This window comes from Martes martes, assembly GCF_963455335.1.
Source record: "Martes martes genome assembly, chromosome: 14".
In the NCBI taxonomy this organism is placed as follows: Eukaryota; Metazoa; Chordata; class Mammalia; order Carnivora; family Mustelidae; genus Martes; species Martes martes.
Window position 1 is genome coordinate 87,635,230 of NC_137902.1, and position 8,379 is coordinate 87,643,608.

The 8,379-nt window shown below is 48.1% G+C and overlaps 1 pseudogene across 1 annotated transcript in view; it reads right to left on the minus strand.

The window, feature by feature from the left end:
• LOC308355048 (spermatogenesis-associated protein 31E1-like) overlaps positions 1–7,764 on the minus strand; it is a 45,073-nt pseudogene extending 37,309 nt beyond the window's left edge. The window contains exons 1-2 of the transcript in view: positions 7,562–7,764; positions 6,712–6,866 (exon numbers count right to left, since the gene is read on the minus strand). The product of the transcript in view is annotated as a spermatogenesis-associated protein 31E1-like (transcript). The remainder of the gene's footprint in view (positions 1–6,711; positions 6,867–7,561) is intronic.
• Positions 7,765–8,379: the final 615 nt, after the last annotated feature.

The window sequence follows — 8,379 nt, forward strand, 5'->3', positions numbered from 1 at the left end:
CGGGGAGTGGCCTTGCCAGAGCAGCCTCCCTCCGAGAGTGGCCTCGTCTGGGAAGCAGCCTCGTCGGCAGCAGCCTCCTCTGGAGCATTCTCGTCCAGATCAGCCTCGTCCATAGTGGCATCGTCTTTAGAGCGGCCTTGTCCAGAGTAGCCTCGCCGGGAGCAGCGTCATGGGGAGCAGAGTCTGCGTCATCGGGCTGTCGTCCTCGTAATCGTCCTCGTCGTCGTTGCCTCTTCCTCGTTGGGAGCGGCCTCGTCCGGGAGCGGCCTCGTGGGGGTCGTCGTGGTCACCTCTTCGTAAGAGACGGCCCCTACCAGTCGGTTTGACTTTCGATGCTTGGCGCGAAATAAAGCTTTGCTTGACTTTCACTTTGCATCAGTCTCGTTCCTTTGATCACGGACCCTAACACTAAGGAAGTAGGTAAGGACTTCCAAATGAGTCCACATTTCTCCCAGGCTTGCAGCGAATTGCTACGCGAGAGCCCAAGTTTCTCAACATTCACATTGGTGTCTAGAAAGTAGCGTCAGTTCTGAGAATGTTTTGGGTATGGAGTGTCTTGCTGACATCATGGAAAGCTGCCTGTGTGATGATGTCACGCCTGTGCCCATGGGCTCTGACTGTGGTAGGGCTGTTAGAGCCACCGCTTTTGAAAATGCTTCACCATGACCTGGGCCAGGCTGAAGAGAGCAGGCCTTTTGAAAGAGTGATTCTGCTGCTAGAGCTAGAGAAACCCCGCCATTTTGTAGTAATAAAAAACGGGGACCAACCCAGTCCCGTCGAGTGGAAGGTATGTGCTCTGCAGTATCATGCTCAAGTTACGGTGAACTACAGTGAAACATCGTAAGTGTAAATTACGTAGACATGCTACCGAGGAGAGACAAAAGCGACTTGCAGAAAAATGGTGCAGGATGGTTGCATTTGTTCTAGTTTCAAAACCATACGAAATCAAATACGATTTAGCGATGCACTTACTTTGGTAAAAATGTAAAGTAAACACAGAGAATAGCGAACAGGACTGATGGACAGGGGGAGGGATGTACAGACGACTCCAAAGATGTGGATGATACCACATTTCTTAGAACGGTTGGGATGTGTACGGGTTTCTTTTCCTTAGTCCTTACATCTTCTATGTAATTCATAAATGTCAGCATGTAGCTTTTAAACACTAAGATACACTATCATGTAAACAACCCTTTTGGAAATAAAATTAGACATAGCAAAAATAAAATGACCAACAGGAAGGGAGGAGAAAAACCGATTGTAAGATGTTTTGTCCCCTGCAGGGGTCTTTGTTGCCAAGACCTTAAAGATCCCAGCGTGACTTTCAGTTTTGAAACCTCCCCACTGCCCCGTTTATGACAAGCTGAATCCAACTAAGGTCACTTTCTGATGGTTCCGAAACCTAAAAGAACAAAATGCAGACCTTTGATTCTTAGTGGATGGTACTCGCTTCCTCCCGGCTGGAGATTTTCAGCAGTAAATGCAGGTATTGGGCTGTGGCTGTTAGTGGGCTGCATTCTGACTGTGCCAGGCAGCAGGTCCTGGGTCTGGCTGGCCCACCACCCGGGCTCGTGGAGCAAGGTGACCGTGACTCGACAGAAAACAGATCAGATCAGGCCTCACCCTTGTGGATGGATTTTATTAAATCAAAGAAAAGGAGGTGAAAATGCATTTGAATTTAGGCCAGGGACTTTCAGGCTAACAAGCCCTGAGCTTGCCAAGTGATGGACAAAAAGGAGCTTTTCATAAATAAAACATGGGGGGAAGTAAACATTTGAGATACATAGCAGCTTTTGGAGAAATGTAGATGGGACTTTCATGTTTGGAGCATTTTGCGTGTTTGGTTATAAACACTGATCTACACATTTAGGTGTAATATGTATCTTTTTGTAAGAAAAGCACAATGTTTCCATGTATTTACGCTGGGCAGACATCTGAAGTGCACTATTACATGCCTCATAAGGACACTGATGCTCACAGAGATGGATTCCACTCCTGTTTTCCTCCTCCTTGTGCTTCATCTGATACATTATAAAATCTCCAATGATAGAACACAGGGTGTACCGTACACACTGCCTTTTCTGTGATGAATGCCAAGGTTTGAGAAATGTTTTACCTGGGAGTGCTCACTCAACAGCCCAGGTTGTAGCACTGAGCACACCTGTGTCTCTGTGTCATCTATTCAAATCCGGGAAGGTCAGTTGAGGTCCTGCCCAAACCCTGGGCTGGAGACACACAAGCCCCAGATTATAGAACATTCCCTGAAATAGACACTAACTTCCAAATGGTTCTGCATTTCTCCCAGTCTTATAGTGAAACCTTCTTAATATTTATGTTAGTATCTAGAGAAGGAGTTTAGCTTCCAATATAAATATTTTTGTAAGTAAAGCCAGTTCAGTGAGACCTGAAGGATTTTTGTGGCCCCTTTCACTTCACAGAGGATGCTTCTGCTTCATATGCTCTCTAGTCTTTTAGCTTTCTAGGATTAGTGAAGTTGCAACCACTTTGCCTCTTACCTGAGTCTTCCATTGACAGAGCGAACTGCACACATTGGAGGATATGATAATGTGTTTCAATCATCAGATTGGCTAAGCTAAAAAGTGATGCTGGGGAAGGAGCAGGATCACGGGTGCTCTCATATGTGCTGGTGAGGTGTGAGTGGTGGTCATCCACTCCAGAATATTCCAGGAGGAGCTATTAAATTTTAAAAATGGGCTCACGTGCATGTTCTCAGAGCACTGAAAAGTATGGCGCACAGAAAAGGAAACCATCAACATGATGAAGACAACCTACCAAATTATCCCAGGATCAGAGCGGGATATGCACCAAAGTTTCAACAATTTGGGTTATTGTCATCTTTAACTGACAAGGAAGTGACAGTCCCTCCCTAGATACGATGTTGGGAGATTTTTTTTTAAGATTTTATTTATTCAATTGAGAGACAGAGACAGAGACAGAGAGTACAAACAGGGGACAGGCAGAGGGGGAGGGAGAAACAGACTTCCCACTGAGCTGGGATTCCGACACAGGGCTGGGTCCCAGGATCTGAAGATCAGACAGAGGCAGACACTTAACCATCCAAGCCCTGACCCCCCATTAGGAAATTTTTATTAAATGGTACTAATTAGCTCCTTGGATCCTCAGAAGTCCAAGCAAGTTCAAGTGAACCTGAAGGAGGCTGTCCTAGGACATTGGATCGTGCTGAATGTCAAGTTGATAAGACCTTTTCTATTACATCAAGGCAGTTGTAGATTCTGATTCTGCCATTTACAAGAAAACAAATGATGCATGGCTCTTCCCTGACAGTGAGATAGTCACTGGTATTTGTAAGGGGCAGGAGCTGGAAGTCGCCAGGGCTCCTCTCTCTGCCGTTGTTTACACCCCATCACAGCAAGTTTCCTTTAAAATGCACTTCCGTGGGCAGACTTGACTCAGACTAACTCCCTGGCCCCAGTGACCCCAGCTACAGTCACTTGCCCGACTGGCTGGCCACGTGTGTTTCCACCTGTGCCGTACATGAAAGTATGGGAATGCTGTGTGGTCACGCTTTGTGGATCACAGCGGTGCTCGTCCTTCTCTCAAGAACACAGAATGCAGAGCGTGAGTTTCCCCAGGTCTGGTGTGGAAATGGATAAATCCGTGCTGTGGCTACATTCCCTCTACCCCTTTTTTAAAATGGCCAATGTGAGCCAGAAAGGGACTGAAACTAGTTCCTAATACAGTTTCACTTAAAAAAATTATTTGGAGCAAATGTGTGCTTCTCTGAAGTTCCCAGAGGTTCTGCAGCTTTATTCAACAGCATAAACCCATGGGTCACCCCCAGGTTTCCCACGATGCTAGGTGCGGACTGTCCCTTCAGGTGGTACATAACATCCAAAATGGAAAACCGTATTTAAGCTCTTCAAAGATTATTGCTTTAATACAAATGTGCAATTTACTTAACAATTCGGAGCTCTGGCCCTCTCTCTAAACAGACCCGGGAAGAGAAGCTGTAGTCCATGGTTTGGCCCCTGAGCCGTGTCCATAAGGAGACAGCACCCCCACAGACACCATCACAGTCACAGCCAAATTGACAAGAAATCCTGAAGCGCCAGACATTGCCTTAGCAATGCATTCTCTGGTGCCGGGTTCATGGCTCCTGCCTGTTTTCATGTCCATGCTCTATGTAACGGCATTCGTTCCATACCTGTGCCATAAATATTCAGAAGAAACCCAATGAGTGGGTAACAGAAGATGTCCTTGGAAATATTTTCCAAGGGTACATTTCTTTAAAGGCGACAGATTTTTTTCTTTCCCCCTGGAGTTTGGCATGTTTTGGAGGATGGGTTGTTCTCGACTTTCTTCATTATCGTTTCAAAATCTGAGATGTCATGATGACTCACTGGCCTTTCACTTTGTTTAACTCTGCAGCCTTTCTTATCATTCTTTCTTTAAAAAAGGATTTATATATTTATTTGGGAGAGGGTGATAGAAAGCGCAACACAGGGGAGGAGCGGAGAGAGAGAGAGAGAGAATCTCCAGCCGACTCCCTGCTAGTGCTGGTTAGCCAAGCTAACCCCGAGATCCTGACCTGAGCTGAAATCAGGAGTCAGGCCCTTAACCCACTGAGCCATCCAGGTTGAGTATCAGCCAGCCACGGGTGTCCACGTTTATCTCTTTGATACGCATCTCCACCCTGCTCAATCTGACCCACTTCTTACACTGATCAGGGAGCTAGTCAGATCTCCCAATCCATCCTGGGAACGGCTGACCCCAGAGCCATGCACCCTGGCCCGGTGTGAATTCCAGCGTGAGTCGCCTGGCTTCCGAACTTCCTAACAAGGTGCTTCTCCGTGAGAGGATACTGCACTAGCTTGGGGGTGAGAGTCATTCTTAAGAATCACAGTTGTGGCTGACGCTGCCTTTCTTTATGCTCAGGCTCAGGCTGAGTGTGTGACAGATGGTCCATCAGCAATTCTCTGAAGGAGAGAAAACCACGGCTGAGCTCTTCAGCAGGTAGCTCTCTGCCGGAGGATCAAACCCAGACTGGCCTGCTCAGAGTTTGGAGAAACCCAGCATCCTGGCTCCCTTGCCTCCAGGAGAAGCAAACCCCATGCTCATGTTTTGTTGATATCTGGTTATATGTCCCTTCTTAGTTGCAGTTGTGTATGTTTCTTATTTGATTAATTTTATTCTTACGATCACTTTGCCTACTACTTCATGCAGTTACTGGATTTTCATTTTGTTTTTTGTTTTTTCTGGGTTTTGGTATATAGCCTAGTCCTTTTCTATACTTTCTTTGAAGGTGCTTGTTGAGAGTTTACTAGAGACTTCTGTTAGAATTTTTATAATTAATAACCAAGGCACATGCCAATAATTTCTGAGTAAATATGATGCCCATCTCCCATTCTTTATTCATCATTTTCTTAATTACAAATGTGAAGTACCTTCTGTAGTAGGGTTCTAGAATGTGTGTGTGTGTGTGTGTGTGTGTGTGTGTTCTCTGAGAGAGTAAAAGAGAGAGACAGACAGAGAGAGAGAGAGATTTATTTTAAAGAATTTGCTGACTGTGAAAGCTGGCATGTTTGAATTCTGAAGATTGGTGGCAGACCAAGCTGATGTGGCAATTTGAGTCTGATCCCTGCCTGGAGGCAGAACTCCTTCACACTTGGGGACCCCAATCTTTTCTCTTAAGACCTTCAACTGATTAGATGAGGCCCACACACGTTATGGAGCATAATCTGCTTTTTTTCAAAATTTAAGTGAAAATCACATATAAAAAAATACCTTGGCCGTTACATCCAGACATGTATTTGATCAACTATCTGGATCCTCTGGCCTACGCAAGTTGGCACATAGAATTAACCATCACAATTAACCCTTGTCAATTTAGGACCCATACACGTCTCTTCAAGTCATGCTTAATCTCCAAATAAAGACAATAACAAGGTTATACTTCTGTCTATCATGACGCAACTGTCTTACATACAACTTAAAATGCACTAATACATTCGCTAGCAGAGGATACAAAGTCCTCTTCTCCCTGATAACCTGTAACTTCAATGCTATGGTGCAAACTCCATGCATCGTATGTTCTCTGATAAGGGACCACGAGAAGGAAGAAAACAGATGGATCAACACAAAAATACTCATAACAAAATAAGGAAGAAATACTCATAAGAATTAGAGTCCTGGAATGCCCGGGTCGCTGAGTTGGGTAAGCATCCGACTCTTGGTTTTGGCCCAGGTCATGATGTCAGTGTCGGGAGATTGAGCACCACATAGGACTCTGTGCTCAGCATGGAATCTCTGGAGATTCTCTCTCCCTCTGCCTCCGTCTCACCCCCCACTTCCACTCTGAACAAAGAAACAAACGAACAAAATCTTACGAAAAAAAGAATTAGAGTCCTTGTTTCTGTAACTGGTCACAGGGTCATAGCTGGTATTCTACCTGCTACTTTGGCTGCTCGTTCTACATTACATTTGCTGTGAACAAGCACCTCAGCTGGTCATGATTCTTTATCTGGTGGAGTGACCCAACCCTTCATTCCTGAGTTTTCTGGACTACCAGTAGTCCTGCCTGGATTGGGCAGCTTTCGTTTTTCACTGACTTTCGTCCCAGGGCTTGGTAGTTCAAAGGAATCTCTTATACTACAGACATGCCCTCCATTTCCTCCACGGTGGATTAACAGTCTCATTTTTCTGCACAGTCAGGATCGTTAAACACCTTACCTCTCATCATGTCATCTGTGAAGAGATAAGGATTTGGGCAGAAAGCTCCTGTGAATTGGCTAGAAAACACCCGGCAAACACTCTTCATGTGCTGCAAGTGTGCAGCACTGCCCCCTGGGCCTTCCCCGGCCTCCGGAGTTCCACCGGCTGGAAACCTGTGAGAAAGCCCTCAGTGAGTCAGGAACTGGTGAGGACACCGCCTCCTGCTACTCAGCCTCCTGGGGCACCCTCCCTGGCACAGGCAGATGTGGCCTGGGCTCACCCTCACTTAGATTTGCAGCCTTCCTTTTCCAGGGTCCTGTCCATCGAGACCTCCAATTGAGGAATGCCGAGTCACACCCTGTAGGTCCACATGTCTTCCAGGAGGAGATGGTTCCTTTCAGAGCTGTGGAATACCCTCAGAAACTTTCATGTCCCCACTGAGGCCATCTCCAACCATTGGTGCCACACTGGGCCAAAAAGTCAGAGGCTGACACCCAGCCACACTCCCTCCCTCAACTGTGCTCCCGGAAAGCTCCCCTGCGCAGGGGCCCTCGGGTGGGCAGCGTGTTCTCAGCATGTTTTCCAGATGGCTGCGACATGCACCGAGCTAGAAAGCGCTCTAGACCACAGGGGACAGTGCAGTCCCAATGGCTGCCCAACGCCGGCCAATCCTCACGAGCTTGCTGCCCAATTGATTTGGGCAGCAAGCTCATGAGGATTGGCCGGCGTTAATTGGGCAGAAAGCTCGTGAGGATTGGCCGGTGTTGGGCGGCCCTTTGGACCACCCTGTCCCCCATGGCCTAGAGTGCTTTCTCGCTTGGTGCCTGCCTCGGCCATTGGGAAAATGCACCGAAACAACGCGGCCCACCTGGGAGCCCTGGCGCAGTGGAGCTTTCCCAGAGCAGAGTTGTCGGAGGGGTTTTGGCCGGGTGTCAGCCTCCAACTTTTCAGCCCGCTGTGGCACTGTAGTTTGGGGATGTCCTCAGTGGGGGCATGAAGATTTCTCTCGCTCTGAGGGTTTTCTGCAGCTCTGAAAGGCACCATTTCTGGCTCGGTGGCAGGTGGACTCATGGCGTGGGACTGGGGGCTCCCCAATTGGAGGGCTCGAGGGACAGGGCCCTGGAAAAGGAAGACTGAAAAACCAGGCGAGGGTTCAGGCCTGGGCCTAGGGGCATGGCAGGCCCCATCTGCCAGCGCCAGGGAGGGGACCCCTGGAGGCTGAGGAACAGGAGGCATTGGCCTCGCTTCCACCTGACTCACAGAGGGCTTTCTGGCAGGGTTCAAGCCTGGACAACTCGGGATCCTGGGCCAGGCAGACATGCGTCACATGAAGTGAGTTTGCCAGGGTTTTCTGGCCAATTCTTAGGAGCTTTCTGCCCAAATTGACATCGATTTGGACAGAAAACTCGTGAGAATTGGCCAGCATTTGGCAGCCCTTCTGACGGCCCTGTCCCCTGTGGCCTAGAGCGCTTTCTTGCTCGGGGCATGCCTCGGCCACCTGGAAAACTTGTGGAGACGACGGGGCCCACCCGGGGGCCCCGGCGCAGGGGAGCTTTCCCGGAGCAGAGTTGAGGGAGGAGTTGTGGTTGGGCGTCAGCCTCCGACTTTTGACCCACCGTGGTGCCAGAGTTTGGATATGGCCCTGTTGGGTCACAAAGGTTTCTCTCGATCTGAGGCTTTCCCACA